Source organism: Eptesicus fuscus, chromosome 6 (genome assembly GCF_027574615.1).
Source record: "Eptesicus fuscus isolate TK198812 chromosome 6, DD_ASM_mEF_20220401, whole genome shotgun sequence".
Lineage (NCBI taxonomy): Eukaryota > Metazoa > Chordata > Mammalia > Chiroptera > Vespertilionidae > Eptesicus > Eptesicus fuscus.
The window spans coordinates 19,499,504-19,508,058 of record NC_072478.1 but is presented as its reverse complement, the minus strand read 5'-3'; the positions used below and the strand labels follow the sequence as shown (position 1 = coordinate 19,508,058).

General features: G+C 41.9%; 1 pseudogene; it reads right to left on the bottom strand.

The window, feature by feature from the left end:
- Positions 1-5,614: 5,614 nt before the first annotated feature.
- LOC103301072 (lupus La protein homolog) lies at positions 5,615-8,099 on the bottom strand (annotated as a pseudogene).
- Between the last annotated feature and the right edge of the window lie 456 nt (positions 8,100-8,555).

Here is an 8,555-nt window from a genome sequence, read left to right as displayed (position 1 = left end):
ACAATGTGTCCTGTACTTGCTAAAACAGTGGATTAGTCATCCTCACCACACACACATAGAACACTTCACGGTCTCCTGCAAGTCAGAGACCCGAAATCGTGGTCCTTCTGCCTGGAGTTGTTCACATCAATAGGATGAGACAGTATTCGGTAAAGCGAGTCAGAAACTTTATTCCTTGGCCAAGGAACAGAGAAGGACACCCGAATGCTCTAATGATTCCTTCTCCCAGATTCTAGCGAATTAGGAAAATATTAAAGGGTGGGGGGAAGAAAAGGGGTTCAGGGGTGGGGATTCCCTAGGGAGGGTGGAGAATTCTTGGATTTCCAAGGGAGCATGCACAGTTCCAAACAAGCTTGGAACATGGCTAGCCACACATCACACATCTCATTTCAATGTTAAATCCCGCCCCTGGGCGTGATCTTTAGTATGCTAATGAAGAAAATTCATCAGAAGGTCTCTTGGAAAGGGGGTTTCAGGTGTCATCTGGGATTTTTCCAGAGCAAACTGGCTTCTTGGTGGTGGTCCTTGGGTTTCTTATCTAAGCTAGCCCTGGAATTGCCACTGCTTGGTTTTGTTACAAGTTCAGCCTGCTTTTGTCAGGGGATATAATGGAGAGAATACAAGCAAGTCAGTAGGAGTTTAAAGACTAACTAATAATGTGGTGGCACAACCTGGTGAGAGTAATGATGTGAGGTGATGGATGAGTTAATTAACCTGGAAACTCTAATATGTTTAAGAGATTGGATTGCAAAACTCCCTCTTTTTTTCTTCTTCACATTTTCCCCTAAAATAAGGAAGACACTTTAATAAGGGGGAAAAAAAAAAAAGCAACAGCAACTAGGTACTTTGAGATTGAAAACCACACCTGAAGAAACAAGTACAAAAAGGATAATCAGTTAGATGGGTCCAGTGAAGACTAAATGCAAGGCACAAAAGACAAATTGGTAATAAATAGGGCCACATTGTAAACTGTCATTTTTCCTTCCTAAGAAGCCAAGTTTGCACTCTAAGTTGTGCTGGGAAGCAGTAGAGTTTAGAAGAAAAGTGAGCAGAAAACAGCTGTAGAGGCCAGGTTCAATTTATACATTTAAAATAGTTGTAATTCTATAATTCCCAGGGGGTAAATTTTATAGTTACTGAAGGACTCTGCTTGATATTAGTCTTCGTACTTCAATTACTCTCAACACCTGTAGGTAATGTGTAATGCTTATACTTGTTTGCCTCCTCCACCTCATACTACCACAGGCTGGCCCTTCTGAGTAAATGCACCTCCTCCATGGTTTGCACTTGGATGAGTTTGAGAAGCTGCTGGATGTTGCCCAGGATGAATAGGTTTAGCAATTTGTGCAGAATGCCCTCTTCTGGCCATATTCTTTTACCTGACTGCTTCCTTTATATATCTACTTCTTGCTGATAATGGGATTGCAAAACTCTTTGCATTGCCAAACTTCAGAAAAAATTTATTGGGGTGACATTGGTTAATAAAATTATATAGTTTTCAAGTGTACAATTTCATATATATTTTTTAATTTATTGATTTAGAGAGAGAGAGAAACATTGATTTATTGTTCCATTTATTTATGTTTCATTGGTTGGTTCTTGTATGTGCCCTGACCAGGGATTGAACCTCGAACCTGCATTAACCAACTGAGGTACCCAGCCAGGGCTGCAATTCTATAATATATAGTCTATATATTGTATTGTTGTTCACCACCCAAAGTCAAGTCTCCTTGCATTGTCAAACTCTTTATTTTTATTAGAGAGAGAGAGAGAGAGGGAGAGAGAGAGAGAGAGAGAAACATTGATGTAAGAGAGCAACATTGATCGGTTGCCTTCCATACATGCACTGACCAGGACTGAACACATAACCCAAGTATGTGCCCTGACCAGGAATCGAACCTGCAACTTTTCTGTGCACAGGATGACACTCAACCAACTGAGCCACTCTGGCCTGGTCAGTGTTGACATTTCTTTGACAGTCTGATTTCACTTAGCCTGATGGCCTTAAAGTTATTCCAGGTTGTAGCATGTGTCAGCAGTTGCAATTTATATATTTACTAGAGGCCCAGTACACAAAATTTGTGCATGGGGGGCGGGGGTCCCTTCAGCCCAGCTTGCACCCTCTCCAATCTGGGACCCCTCGGGGGATGTCGGACTGCCGGTTTAGGCCCGATCCCGGGTATTGGGCCTAAACTGGCAGTTGGACATCCCTCTCACAATCTGGGACCGCTGGCTCCTAACTGCTCACCTGCCTGCCTGCCTGATTGCCCCTAATTGCCCCGCCCCCACCAGCCTGATCACCCCTAACCACCTCTGCCTGCTGGCCTGATGGCCCCTAACTGCCCCCCTCTGCTGGCCTAGTCGCCCCTCACTGTCCCCCCTCTGCTGGCCTGGTCACTTCCAACTGGCCCCCCTGCTGGTCTGGTCGCCCCTCATTGCCCCCCACTGCTGGCCTGGTGCCTCCAACTGCCCCCCCTGCTGGCCTGGTTGCCCCTCACTGCCCTCCTCTGTTGGCCTGGTCACCCCTCAGTGGCTCCCCCCTGCCAGCCTGGTCGCCCCACACAGCCTGCTGTTCAGTCGTTTGGTCATCCCTCACTAACACCCCTGCTGGCCTGGTCGCCCCATGCAGCCTGCTGTTTGGTTGTTACTGTGAGGGCATTCTGACCAATTTGCATATTACCCTTTTATTAGTATAGATTTTAATTATTATTATTTTTTGTCAATTCTCACCTGAGGATATTTTTTTTCATTGCTTTTTAGAGAGAATGGAAGGGAGAGGGAGAGATGGAAAGAGAGAAACATTGATGTGAAAGAGGCACATCAATTGGTTGCCTCCTGGGTCTCGACTGGTACATGCCCTTGACTGGAACTGAACCCAGGACCCTTCAGTCCACAGGCCGATGCTCTATCCACTGAGCCAAACTGGCTTGGGCAGATTTGCTTTCTTTTTAAAGCTAAATGATATTCTGTTGTATGGATGTGCTAATTATTTTGATCCATTCATATGTTGATGAACACGAGGGTTTTGGTTATTGTGAATGATGCTAACATAAACATGATCAGACATATATCTGTTTGAATTCTGGTTTTCAATTTTTTGAATTTTTACCCAGAAGTAGAATTACTAGATGAGATGGTAACTCAATTTTTAAAAAAAATATATTTTATTGATTTTTTTACAGAGTGGAAAGGAGAGGAATAGAGAGCTAGAAACATCGATGAGAGAGAAACATCGATCAACTGCCTCTTGCACACCCCGCACTGGGGATGTGCCTGCAAACAAGGTACATGCCCTTGACCAGATTCGAACTTGGGACCCTTCAGTCCACAGGCCGACGCTCTATCCACTGAGCCAAACCAGTTAGGGCGGTAACTCAGTTTTAAGTTTTTGCTGAACCACCATGCTGTTTTTTATACTGACAACAGCCTATATAATAAAAGAGAAACATGTAAATTGACCATACCTCTGCTACACTCACCAGCCCATCAGGAGCGAGTATGCAAATTAACCCAACAAAGATGGTGGGTTAATTTGCGTACGCAGGCGCCGGGTGGAGAACAGAGCAGGAGAGCTGGTGGAGAGTGGAGCAGCTTGGGGAACTTGGCTCCCCAAGCTGCCAGACGGAGAGCAGAGAGGGAGAGCTGGTGGCTTGGAGGACTTGGCAGAGCGGGAGGCCATGGGATGGAGACAGAGCAGGAAGGGAAAACCACGAGCGCAGGGAGCACCAGGAATTCTGGGAATAGTAGTTCTTGTGGCAGACAGATCTCCTAGACACTAGAGCAAAGTGAGCCTGGAGCAAGTTACTGTTGCGGTGGGGGATGGAGGGAAAGCAAAGGTGAGAGACATAGTAAAATCAGAGTGTCTAGGAAAAATTAAAGGGAAGATATCCTAAAACTTCCAGGAAACCTCCACCAATGAAGCAAAGAAAAAAAAAGCCTCTATTATTCTGTGAGCAACAAACCAAACTGAGTTGGGGTCTCAGACAATTCACTCATATGATTGCAAAGACAGACAGAAACTCCTGGATTGGAGAGGGCTCCCCTGAGGGCTCCAAGATTGGAGAGGGTGCAGGTCGGGCTGAGGGACCCACCCCCCATACACGAATCTTCGTGCACCGGACCCCTAGTTATCTTATATTTGCAGTAATAGTGCACAAGGGTTTCAATGGGTGTTTTCAGTTTCTGGATGGTGTTCTTTGAAGCAATAAAGTCATTAATTTGATGAAGTCTAAATTACCAAATTTTTTTTCTGTTATTGACCTTTGTGTCATGTCTAACAAAATTTTGTCAAACTCAAGATCAGGAATTTCTCCCTATGTTTTATCTAAGTCTGTTGTAGTTTGGTCTGATGTTTAGGTCTTTGATCCTTTTGCGTAACACAGTATATGGTGTGATGTATACAGTACATCACATGGGTTGTCTAGTTAGACCAGCATCAATTTATGAAAAAAATTAGGAAATAATATTCTTTCCCCGTTCTTGGTACCTTTTTCAAATATCAGTTGACCATAGATGTAAGGGTTTATTTCTCAAATATCTATCTATTTTACAGATATGTATAGCTATCCTTGTATCAGACTATATTTTTAAAATTGATTTTTAGAGAAAGAGGAAGGGAGAGGGAGAGAGAGAAACATCGATGAGAGAAACATCAACATTGATCAGCTGCCTCCTGCACGACCCCTACTGGGGATTGAGCCCAAAACCCGGGCATATGCCCTGAAATGGTGACCTCTTGGTGCATGGAAAGATGCCCAACCACTGAACCACACCAGCTGGGCAGTACCAGACTATCTTGATTCCCTTTAGTTTGGGCAACGTTTTGAGATCAAGAAATGTTAGTCCTACTACTTTGTTTTCTTTTTCAAGAATGATTTGGTGACAAATTCTAAATGAGGCATTGAAGAATTAGCCTGTTTGTGAGGGTCCTCTAAGGTGTCCCAGTAGGAGGAGAAAACTGGCTCAAGCCAAGACAAGCTTTTGGTTTTTTACTACTCATTTCTTACCTGTTCTCATGCCAGGCAAACCCAGAATATGGGTTTTGAAGAAATTCTGGATTGATCCAAGAAAAAAAGATGTGACCACTAGATGGCAGTAGCACACACAGGCTATATTGGGCAACATTGACAGGTTTGCATATGGGGCAGGGGGCGTTTCTCAGAGCAGGACACTTTCAAGAGGTTAAGGCATGAGGATCACTAGTCAGAAGGGAAGAAAAGTAAGAGAACCCTCAGAAGAGGAGGGTATGGGGCGGGCGGAGGGGGGGGGGGGTAGGATTATGTGTCTAGGGAATGTCACTCAGCAGCCCAGTGGAGAGTCTCTGGTTTAGATAGCCCTGAAGGACAGTAGTGGGTGTAACATTTTGTAGCCACAAGCATTATCCTTTTTTTCCTTTTAATATTGTATATATTTTATTAGTTTGTACTAATGCACTCTCATATTACAAAGGCAATTTAGTACAAGAATCTTTCTTTTGATATTTGAATAATCTGAAATAACATACAACTGTACATAAAAAAAAGTCCTTATTTGGATAACAAAACAAAACAAAACAAGCTAAACAACAAAACATTTTCCTTTCTTACAGGCAAACATTGAAGTGGACCTAATTTGGTTTTCTTTTAAAAAACCTCCAAAGACAAAAGCTGCTGAAAAACTAATTAAAACGAATAAAAAGATCTGTTTACTAAACTGCTGGTCTCCTGCACCATTTTCTGTTGTTTTGATGCAGGTTCTTCTTTGTCTGATTCTTCTGTAGCTCTTTTTATTGGTCTAGATGCACCATTTTCATCATGTTCATCATCACCATCAAATCTAGTTTTCTTACCCTGGAACTATATTTTTCCTTTAGCAGACCCAGTCTGGGCAGCTTTATTTCCCTTTCCTTTTCCTTTAAATCTGTGAACTTTTGACTTCCATTTGTTTAGGGATTCTTGTTGATCTTCTATGAGTTTTTCCAATGTTTCTTTTTCCAAGTCTCTATCTAGTACTTCCATGTCACTTGTTTGTTCCTTACTTGTAGGTTACCATTATTTATATCTTTGGTTTTATCCAGTGCCTCCTTAGCTTTTTCTTTAAATAGAATTATTTCCTCTTTTGCTTCTCTGACAAAGTCTATCCATTTTATTTCACCATGATTTGAGAAAAGGATGTGTAAATTTCTACAGGTTTGATCATCTAGGTCCCCTCAAAATTTCAACAAGCAGCCAAATCTTTTCTTCTAGAGGTTTCATTTCAGCATTTTCTGCTAACTTTTGTTTTTCTTCTTGCTCTTTTAAAGCTAGTAATTTAGCTTCCACTTTATTTTGCTTGCTTTCTTCAAAGTTTTTTTTTTTTTTTTTGCAAAATAATCTTTCTTGAAAATATTAGCAGATCTATGTCTTTGTTCTTTTGTTCAGGGGTCTCCATAAACTTTTTAGCAGATTCAATGCTATCAAACACAGCAAATGTTGATCCCTTAAATGCTTTGTGCAATGTTCTTCTCATCTGAATATTTAGTACTTGACCTTTATCTTCTAACCATTCTTTTACATCACCAAGGGTTGCATCAGTAGGGAACCCTTAATATAAACAGATACGTTTTCATTATAATACTCATCAGTCACTTCAGGGAGGGGTTTGTTTGAAGATATGATTTTGGTTTTATCTTCACTTATTTTCACGAGTTCTGTCTTTCATTTACTCAATGTTTCTACTATTACACTAAAGTCTGTTGTCAGACGGTTTAACCTATGGAATTTTAAAATGATTTCCAAAGATACACAGCCTCTTCTACTTTGATTTATTCCTTTAAAAATTTGTCCTGTGGTAAATGGAAGTCACCAAAATAATACTCAATTTGATGACAGATTTTGGCCTCCAGAGCAGCCATTTTTTCATCACCATTTTAAGCCACCGTGGCTATCTTTAAGGTCCCAGTCCTGCAGAGCCGGGTCAAAGGATCACTAAGAGTAAGGTTTATCCTTTGTATAGCTATCAGATGTTAGGTTCAAAGTTACAGGTTATGCAAAGCAGGCAGGCTCTAGATAGCTAATATACATTTGTTTGGGCTCTTTTGTGAAACAATTGGACACATAAAATTGAGTTTAGTCCTGAAGGCTTTTGTGCTAATGGATCTCAGCCTGCTGTAAATAAATAAATAAATAACATAGGGGCTCATTTGTGTAACACCCTGATGACACCATCTTCTGGTTTCTGTCTGTGGTCATAATTGGAAACCATATAAAATAAAGCATACCACCTCCTTCACTTCCCACCCCCACTCCATGTCCAGCCTCCGATGAACAGAAAATGATACCTGTAAAAAGCCCAAGGCATGAACACTTTTTCTCTGGTATCTCCAAGATGATGGGGCTCCCTGCGCAGGCAGGGGTTGTGTGCCAGTGACCCTTTGCCCCAGTGGTCCAATCTGACTCAGGGCATGGCCTCTCCTTTCCTCCCTCACTGCAGCCGCTGGCCCTGGCCTGGTGCCCTTCACCCTCAACTTTACCATCAGCAACCTGTGCCATGCCGAGGACATGCAGCCATTCTCTGGGAAGTCCAGCTACTCAGACTAAGTTGCACAATACCTGGTGAGAGTTTTTACTGCTCACTATTTTCCCCGTCTTCCCCTCCACCTTTTTGAGTCTCCTTTCTACAATTTTGGAGTGTGTAGAGGGCTGGGGAGGCAGACAGTTCCATGTTCAAAACTTGAAATACCACAGACAAGTGATTTGACTGTGAAGTAGTGATCTGGCCTTTTGGCTTTATTTTGTCATCTGTAATAACTATGAAGATAAAAGCACTTGACTTAGTGGGTCATTTTGAGAGTTAAATGTTGCATGAGATGATTAGTCAGCTGTTTTAAAAAATATTGTGTTTTAGAAAATGAATAATGAAATAATGGCCTTAACTACCATAGTATAACAGTTTGATTTGATAGACATTTATACAGCATTTCATCCAAAAACTGCAGCTTGCATATTTTTCTCAAGTGCACGTGGAATATTTTCCAGAATAGGTTACATACTAGACCACACATCAAACCTTAATAAGTTCAAGAAGACTGAAATTATACCAAGCATCTTTTCTTACCCCAAAGGCATGGCATTGTCTGACATGGGGGCTCTTGGTGTATGGTCACTATTGACATTCTAGTCCCATAGTTTTGTGGTGGATGGCTGTCCTCTGCATTGTAGGATAATTAGCAGCATATTGTCCCATACCGTCTAGATGCTTGTAGTACCCTAACCCCCCCCCCCCCCCCCCCGCAAAAAAAAAAAAAAAAAGACATGACATATAAAGAAAAGAGAGAGGGAGCTAGAGACAGGGAGAGAGAAAGGAATTAAAACAGCAGGAAAGAAAAAGGAAACGAGCTCAAAGTAAATAAGAGGGAAGTGACATAATTTGTAAGTGAAACTTGACATGGCATTGCATCTGGATGTATCCAGACTGATGTCAAATAGTTACCCACATTTCTCTAGGACTTTTTTTTTTTTTTTTGGCTTCAAGCTCTTTCCAGCATTCCACCTGGGACAGCCACTGTCCCTTAGATTACTGATCCCCAGGCCCTTCTC